The sequence below is a fragment of the Trachurus japonicus genome, chromosome 16 (genome assembly GCF_045865225.1).
Source record: "Trachurus japonicus isolate A0001 chromosome 16, Traja_1.0".
Lineage (NCBI taxonomy): Eukaryota > Metazoa > Chordata > Actinopteri > Carangiformes > Carangidae > Trachurus > Trachurus japonicus.
The window spans coordinates 28,353,117-28,362,145 of record NC_140922.1 but is presented as its reverse complement, the minus strand read 5'-3'; positions in this window follow the sequence as shown (position 1 = coordinate 28,362,145).

Sequence of the window (9,029 nt, the reverse complement as noted above, 5' to 3'; positions counted from 1 at the left end):
AACACACTTTACCCCAGATATCTGAGACGTGACGACCCCCTCCTCTACTCTGCTGCACATGTGAGATCTCAAAGTGCTCCGACTTTATCACTGCTCTGATTGGCTGAATGACTGTCTGTACATATACTAAAACATTAATTATAAATTATAGATGAGTACTGAAAGTCGTATTTCTGTTAAACACACTGATAATATTTGCTCTATAATCACCTGAGCATCATTTATCCACAAAAGTTTTACTGTCACAAGGTGCCGATCATCATGAAACTGCTGGTTTCTCTACATAATATTTTAAAGTCTTGACCACTGACAATAAATAAAGATGGACGGGTTTCTGAGGAGCTTTTCTGAATCTGTCAGCTCATCTGACTGGACAAAGAGTAAAGAGGAGAGTGGACCTGAGATTTTGGTTCATGGTGCTTTTTGCGACAAGCGTACGCTCACTCACCTTCAACTATGCAGAGCTTAACACTCAAATAAAATGCAAATAGAGGAGTAGCCTAATATAAAACATTTCAGCCCTGTGGAGTCATCATGAAGGTGGAAATTGGCTGTAGAGACCAAAACAGCTTTGGTGCCAGCCTGGAAACAGCTGTAAAGTTGGACTATTGCACATTTTATCGTTTTTATAACTCTGTCGTGTGATGTTTATATTCTTCTTGTTTTATTCCTTTTCTCTTTTTATGCCATTGCATAAATTTTCTCACTTTGGGACAAATAAAGGAATCTTAATCTTAATCATTTTATCATGGGAGTCAATGGGGACTGACTCACTGTTGGTGACTCACTCTAGTGGCCATTAGAGGAACTGCATCTTCAGAGTTTGCTGCTAATTCTTGACCTGACTCCATTAAGAGCCTTAGTGTAATATATATAGTAATTTGAACCTTAAAAAGTCTTAAAACATTGAAATTACAGGTTGCATTCTGTTGATTTTACTCCATCAGATCTTATTCTTCACCCTGCACCTCACACATGGTAGCTACATGTTGCAGCACCACATACAATCATCCCTCCCTCTGCCTGCCTGCAGTTCATCAGTAACCCTCTGCCCAGCGTCTACAACCACCCCGGAGCCCCGAGCCCTCGCGCTGCATGGTGTCCCCCTTTGTCGGGTCGTTGGGTTTATCCCTGGCTCGGCTCGTCATGCTGATGGACAGGGACAGTTGGGTTTCCTGGCGCCAAATCAAGGCCAGTGCTTGGCCTGAGAGACAACGCTCCATTCAATAAGGGGGTCCATACCACAGGGGAGATCAGGGGAGTTATTCAATCCACTGCTGCCTCTCTCTCTCACATGGCCTAAGAGAGAGAGAGTCACATACACTTGCACGGTGCACGCACACACACACATAGATCGAGATCACGTACAATATAAAAATCTGGCCGGGCTACAAAGATATCATATGTGACGGTGATCTGAGTTTTCATCTGTCTCATTTAGCTGAGTATCAGGATCCTAAAACAATAAACAGCAGCTATGTGGGGTTCACAGAGGAAGATCCACATCCCCTCGGCCCGCTCCGCTCCGCTCTGGCAGCAGCATAATGATGCAATCATCTCATTTCAGGCAGAATACTTTCTACATTACTGCCGCTGGCCGGTGCCAAACCTATGCAATAATCAAGAGGAGGCCAGCGATGTCATGTTTTTTTGATAATAGCCAGTGAGTCAGAAAGTCAACTTCAAAAACTACACACACACACACACACACACGGTCGGAGCCGCGCTGTTCACGAGGTGTAGGGTTACGGCCGAGCCCTGGAGAGCTCAGATCAGCCCGAGCGTTAAACACCTGAACACCTGACACACGCAAAGAGACTCTGAGTAATATCACAGTTTTACAAATAGAATTAATCAAAGAGCGCTGAACTTTACGGTCCCAGTGCATCGTTGTAATTTTTTATTAACAGCACACAGATGGAGAACAAACGGGACTGGACTGACCAACACAGCGTCGAGCTGCTCCACCAGAAGCCTGCAGGAGAAACTCAGTGCTGCTGTTGCTCTAACAAGACTTTTTCTATACAGGTGAGAAAAAAGGTAAAGACCCCGAGGTTACCTGAGCTTTAATGAGTCGTCACGACTTATCTCTGAGGCTCGCAGTGATGGAAACGGAAAAAACAAACACCTCAGTTCACCTGAATTCATCTCCACGTATATGTTCCTCTTCAACGCTCTGCAACTGATTATTTGTTAACAGCAGCTTGTTAAAGAATTATTACCATGAAAAGAGTTGCTTGTATAAATGCAGGTGGTTTCACGCAGTAACTAACCAGAGCTAAAAAAAACACACACAAAAAAAACACTGGGTGGGTTTTTTCTTTTTCTTCAGGGAAACCTCGATGTGTTTTAGCAACTGCATGCGTGGTGCACGTTGCTCACGGCGAGGACACGTTATCCCAACCACATCCCACCTCCCATCGCCCCTGTGAATGATGAGACGCTTTGATTTATGCAACAAAAACTAGAAATTCAAGGGGAACTATGCAAGTCTGGTCACTTTTTCCCTGGCCATGTGCATTCGTTTTAGACAAAGCCGTCAAGAAATCAATCCATGGAGCGTTGGATATCGTTGTTTATCATATACGTGTTACGATGTGTATATTCATGTCGTTTTATCTGTCATAAACAAGAGATTTTGGATTACAGGGTGTGTTTGTATTGTGATGTCAGTGAGACGAGAGCTGGGACACCTGGTCGGAGGCTCTGATCTTACAAGGTTGGTTTTCTAGACGCTAGGTGGAAGGCAAAGAGCCTCCGTTCTCCCTGGAACAAGTCATTTAACCATCACAATTAGCAAGCTGTTTAATTAAAGGGGCTATATGTAAGAAATGTATGTAGCAAGTAATCATAAAATCACCCAATATGTCACCAGAGATGAAGAAATCATGTTAATTTGAAATATTGAGCTAACTAACAATTGTACAGCCAGAATATTTGCATCTAAAAAAAATATTTGCAGCCCACAAATCATGTTTATGTTTTGGCCTGTTGTTGCTCCACCCACTGCTTTCTTTTTCAGCATCCAGGTTGCCAGTTAGTTACCCCTGAGCTGCAGCTACAAGCACTGTGGATTATGTCTGACGTTACCAACATGAAAAGACCTCGCTATGACTCTCAAAAACATCTTGACAAAAGCAGAAACAAAACTTGGATGGAGACGGCTGAAAGTGGAGAAGAATTTGAGGACAGATGCTGGAGTGTCTTATTTTCTCCTGGAAGCACACTTACAGTAGCTTTTTGCACAATAATTAGTTTTCCCAGTGCATGTATACAGTTTTATCCAGTTAAGCTGCAGTATTTTGAATTTGACTGCAGCAACAGTTTTGGCCACAGTCTTACACACAGCTCCTTTAAGGTCAAAATCTTGCATAGTTCATCTTTAAGATCACAAGACACGTTGCAAACATAATGCATGCACTAAAAGCCCTTTGTTTCGAATCAACATCAAGATGGCGAGCTGATTGATCGGTCAGTTCTTAGGACATGGTGCATGGAGACGTTAGAAACAAACACAATTTATTTTTTCTTTTCTTTTTTTTAATCTCAACAAATGGGAAAATGAATGGCAATGGGTAATAAGCTATAAAACATCATGAACTCCTTATAAGATTAATAATAACATTTTCATTGTGTTAAAACCTCTTTCTACCTCTGCCAAGGAGATTTTATACTTTCACATGTGTCTGTTTATTTGTCAGCAGGATTACGCAAAACGTACTGAACTGATTTGAAGTGAACTCGGTGGAGGGATGCATCGCGGACCAGGGGAGAACTTATTAAATCCCGAGGCACATCAAGATCATTTTCAATGAACTTGGATCTTTTTTTTTGATTTCTCTGAGGGGTGTACTGTATGTTGTTTTCTGTGCCCCCCGCCCACCCCCTCTAATTGAAACGTTCTTTTTCTTTGGCTGCGGGATACAAACTTTTTTTTTAGTGAGTTTCTGCAAAGTTGTTTATCTGTCTGGCCCTAGTGGAGCTATAGTTTTCTGTCACCACCTTCATTAAAGAGTGACACGATAATAAAAGGGTCAACACAAATCGGTTTTTATCAGTTTCTCATGTTGTCATTGTGCCACACACTCTGGGGCAATAACTGATTATAAAAGGCCAAAAACAACCCCAGTGGATGACGGATGGTCGGCCGCGCTTGGACGTTGTTGTTCAGCGGAGCAACAACTTATAAGGAGTGATGCGGGGAGCTGCTGTTCCTCACGCAGGAGCAGCGACAGCTCCATTACAGTCAACATTACAAACCATTAGGCTCTATTAATCTTGCAACGCTGTGGCCATTCATCTCGCATGAGTGTGGTGTGAGTCATTACCTATCATTAATCTCTGCCCCTTTGGCTGTGGGGCATGGGGGGGCAAGGGAGGGGGCATTTATTCTGTGAGACCCCTCGCTGAGCTGCTGAGGCTGCAGGTCACACATCTGAAGCTCAGAGCTTCATCAGCAGCTGCAGCTGTGGGTAATTGTTTCCTTGCACACTTCAGATGTTGGAGGCAAAAGGGGGTTAATCGAAGAAGCGTAGCACCCCCCCCCCCCCCCCCAACCCCCCACAGGTCAGGTGTTGTGCCTCACAGTGTGTGACCCATAAAAATGTGTCTCGCCTATACAAATGCAACTCTTCGGCTCGTTGTGTTTGAGTGACGTTTTGCAGGACGTTCATGATTTACGCAGAAACAAACAGCGACTGTGGCGAAGCTCTGCTCCTGATCTCACCATAAACACCACAGATTTCCCTTTGATCGTGTTTTCTCAACCAACTCGACGCTCACATGCAGAAGCACCAGTGAAAACAACACAATGTCGCTACAGTTTCCCTGCACAAACCTTTTTTCGGTAACACTCTATAATGCATACTACATACACTACACACATACACTATAAAGCATTAGTTAAAGCAGAAGTTTCTGTGTTAATATAAGTCTTAAATAGTTATATCTTCCGACAGCAATCACTTACATAGAGTGTTTGGTCTGAAACACGGGTCTGTCAGTCACTCTGCTCTGCTGTAAGCTGAGAAGAAAACCTTCTTTGTATCCTACAACCTTTATCCAATGAGGAGAGAGAACGGCATAAAGGGGCGGTCCTCTCTGTGTGTGCAGCCAAGGGATGCACATGAATGTGGTGACGTAGGGACGAGGGCGGGGACTGCTAACTCCATCTGCTGACAGGAAGTTAGCCAAAACGACCGGATCGCTTACTTCTGCTTTAAGCATTAAATACTGAATTCATCATTTATACCACATGAATACTCATTAGTATGTAGTTTATGAACACAGTTAAAAAAATTTTACTTATCACTGATAAGCACTAACTGTATTTATAAACAACATACTAATGAGTATCCATGTGTTATAAATGAAGAATTCAGTATTTATTAATGCTTAACTAATGCTTAATAGTGTGTACTTACCCTTTTTTTCTTCTCTTTTCTCTCTTATTTTCCACTGTGTCCTGTGATGTTTATATGTTTGATATCTGAGTCATGGATGCACAGGGATGGTCAGCAGGCTGATTTAACCCCAGAGCGTTGTGATGACATCGTCCTCCTCATGCATCATCACGCGGGTCGGCGTGAGGACGACTTAAGAGGGGGTTAGGGGTCTTATGGCTGCACACCTGGTCAAGGCCTGCATAGAGACTGAGAAAGTCCTGCAGAGAGAGAAGCAGCACACACCCTGTCTCCCTGTCAACCACCCCACCAAAAGAAGAAAAAAAAAAAAATCCATAAAACTCTGGGAAATTCCCAGCCCTGTAATGTGACTGTGTAAAACATAATACTATGTGCAGGACTCTGACTGCATCCTGAGTCCTGAGCTACTACAGCCCCAGATGTTTGTGCAGGCATCCAGGAACCCTGGCAAAGTCTTTTACTTGGAAAAGTGAAGCGTGTGCGTGAACTTGTATCTTTGTGAGGACCTGCTGGGGTTTCTAGAAGAGGGAGTGGGAGTGGGAGTGGGAGTGGGAGTGGGGGGCTTCACTGGAACTGGACTGTCGGACGCACCGTCACCTCGGGTCAGAACTAGGTGGAGACTGAAGGTCGGGGGCCTTAAACGTTATGTCAGCGAGTGTCCTCACAAGGAATAAACGTGCACGTGTGTGTGTTTGTATGTGTGTGTGTGTGTGTGTGTGTGTGAGGGCCGAGCGAGCCAAGCAGAGTGCAGCAGCAGCAGCAGCAGAGTGTGTGTTGGTGAAGTAGAAGCACGTGAGCAGCAGAGACAGCAGCAGCCTCATGGAGTTTCCATTCAGCCATGTCATATTCCCCAACACTGTTTCCACTGCTCCTGTCCCACACTCACTGTCCTCCCCCGATCACAGCCGCTCCACTGTCTCCACTCTGTCTCCACTCTGTTTTCACTCTGTCTTTATTATTATGTCTCCTGTATTTATCACTGGTTTGCAGGGGGTTCTTCTGGGAGAAAACAATGGCACCTGGATAATAAATCTCCTCCATGCATCAGGCAGCATCTTCACAGTCGGTGAATAATAACTGCCGAGTCCATCGGTGTCAACATCTGGTAACTTGTGGTTTACCCAAAGCCAGATGAGGAGTTCCTCTGGGTGTGAAGTTCTTCAAAGTTATTATGACCTTTATACACAACAACCTCGAAGAAGATCCTCATTTACAATGTGGTGTCGAGAGAACAACAAATACAGAAAAGAAGAACAAGTTTACATAAAAGAAAATATTAGACAACAGGTAAAGAACAGTGAACACAGTCAAACAATCATTATCAAGTGCAATTAAAACAATTACAATCCAGTGAAGCCAGGTTTGAGATGAGGATTTTGAACTGCGGTACTGATGGGAGAGATTATAACTTTAAAGGGATAGTTCAACGTTTTGGCAAATTGGCCCATTGCCATAATCCCTATAGTCTTAGCAGTAGGTTCGTTACCTTTAATTGTCAGTGCAAGCTATTTTTAGAACGGCGGAGCAGAGCCGTGAGCTGCTCAGAGCGGCGCTACGGAGGCTCATGGGATTTCTTGGTTTCCCTCATCAAACTCATCAAATACACAATCCAACAACTCCAAAACGCTCTGGTGGACAAGTTGTGACCTGCACATTCACCACACTATGAGATAATAACAGAACGTTACCAGACAGAGTTGTTTTAGAAAATAACTTCATGCAAAACCACTGATGCGCGTTCCTGTCGGGGGCAGTTTTTCAGCAAGCAGTCTCTGCATTTACCTCGAAAACAACTCTGTCAAAATGTTGAACTATCCCTTTAAGATTTTCTGCAGATTGGTCCATGTGTGAGGTGCATTGTGGGAGAAGGAAATTTTTACCAAGCTCAGTTCTGACTAATGGAATACAATATAAAGCAACAACAAGCGGGTACCAATGTTTTGTGAATTCAGAATTAACAGAGATGATAAATAAGGAGGCAATAACTGTGACAGGGCTTTGAAAATGAATAAAAAAACAATGCTGTTCACTTTATCATCTACATGGACCATGTGAAATAACAGTAGCAACCCCCCCCCCCCACCTGAGGAGGAGCCACCTGAAGCAGCATCAACTTTGAGTTTTGTTGTGGACTACGAGCTGCATTCTGTTATCCTATAAACATTCATTCACAAAGGTTAGAATCAGCTGCTGTCATACTGTGTGTGTATATGTGTGCGTGCATGTGTGTGTGTGTGTATGTGTGTGTGTGTGTGTGTGTGTGTGTGTGTGTGTGTGTGTGTGTGTGTGTGTGTGTGAACCTGCATGCGCACTGATGTGGTGTGTGACTGCAGGATGAAATGTGTTCCTCATTTGTGCGTCCTCTGTGTTGTTCCGTGCAAACAAAGAGTTAACGTGAGCAGCGGTTTTTCTTCTGTGGACGCGTTGGCCGACTCCCCATAATGACAATACCAGATCACTATTATCAGAGGTAACAGTGTGAATGCCCAGTGCACAGAGGAACCCCCCCAATCCCACCCCCTCACCCCCCCCACCCCTCCTCCTCCTCCTCCTCCTCCTCCTCCTCCTCCATCACATCACAGTCCCGCTGCCTCTCTGTGCACCTCAGAGCACCAGCGGGAGTCTCCACATCTCCTCTAATTATTATTGGTTATTATCTGAAGAGGGATTCAGTGGTTACTCAATCTACATGTTCTCATCCTGACCCCACACACACACTCTCTCTCTCTCTCTCACACACACACACACACACACACACTGTAGATTATATTCAGCCCGGGGCTAAACCTCTCTCCGCGGCCCACCCACACCAAATCCACACAGGGCTCCCTGTTCCACAGCAGCTCACCACCAACACACAAACACACACACTTTTCATCTCTGTTTTTCTATTAGTGCAGAACGACAGAATAACAGAGAGCAGAGCATCACATTTAACCTTAGTCATAGTTTCATCCGGAGGAGGAGGATGGAGGAGCAGTGAATAAACGCTGAGATCTGGGGGAAGTTTCTCTGTTTACTTGAACTTTGTGTGTGTGAAAGAAATTCAGTTTTTTAAAATCTCATTTGTTCTTTTTTTTTTCCATTTTCCCATCAACCAGGTTTTAACTCCATATCAGCTGTGTCTCTGTGACTCTGCCATCACATCGGGGGGAGTGAGTGTGAATAAGGAGTGTGACTCTCTGAAGGGTCAAGGAAAAATGTGTGTTAGAGCAGCGGTTCTCAAAGTGGGGTCCGGAGACCTCCAGGGGTCCTTGAGAGAATTTTAAAATCTTTTTTTCTAGAAATTTTACCACCTTTTTCTTGAAATATTACATTGTTTTTCCATAAATTGTTGTTTTCGAGGCAAATGCAGAGACTGCTTGCCGAAAAACTGTCCCTGAAGGCAACGCGCATCAGCGGTTTTGCATGAATTTACCTCTAAAACAACTCTGTCTGGTAACGTTCTGTTATTATCTCAGAGCGTGGTGAATGTGCAGGTCACAACTTGTCCACCAGAGCATTTTGGAGTTGTTGGATTGATGAGTTTGATGAGGGAAACCAAGAAATCCCATTAGCCTCTGTAGCGTAGCTCTGAGCAGCTCGCGGCTCTGCTCCGCCGTTCTA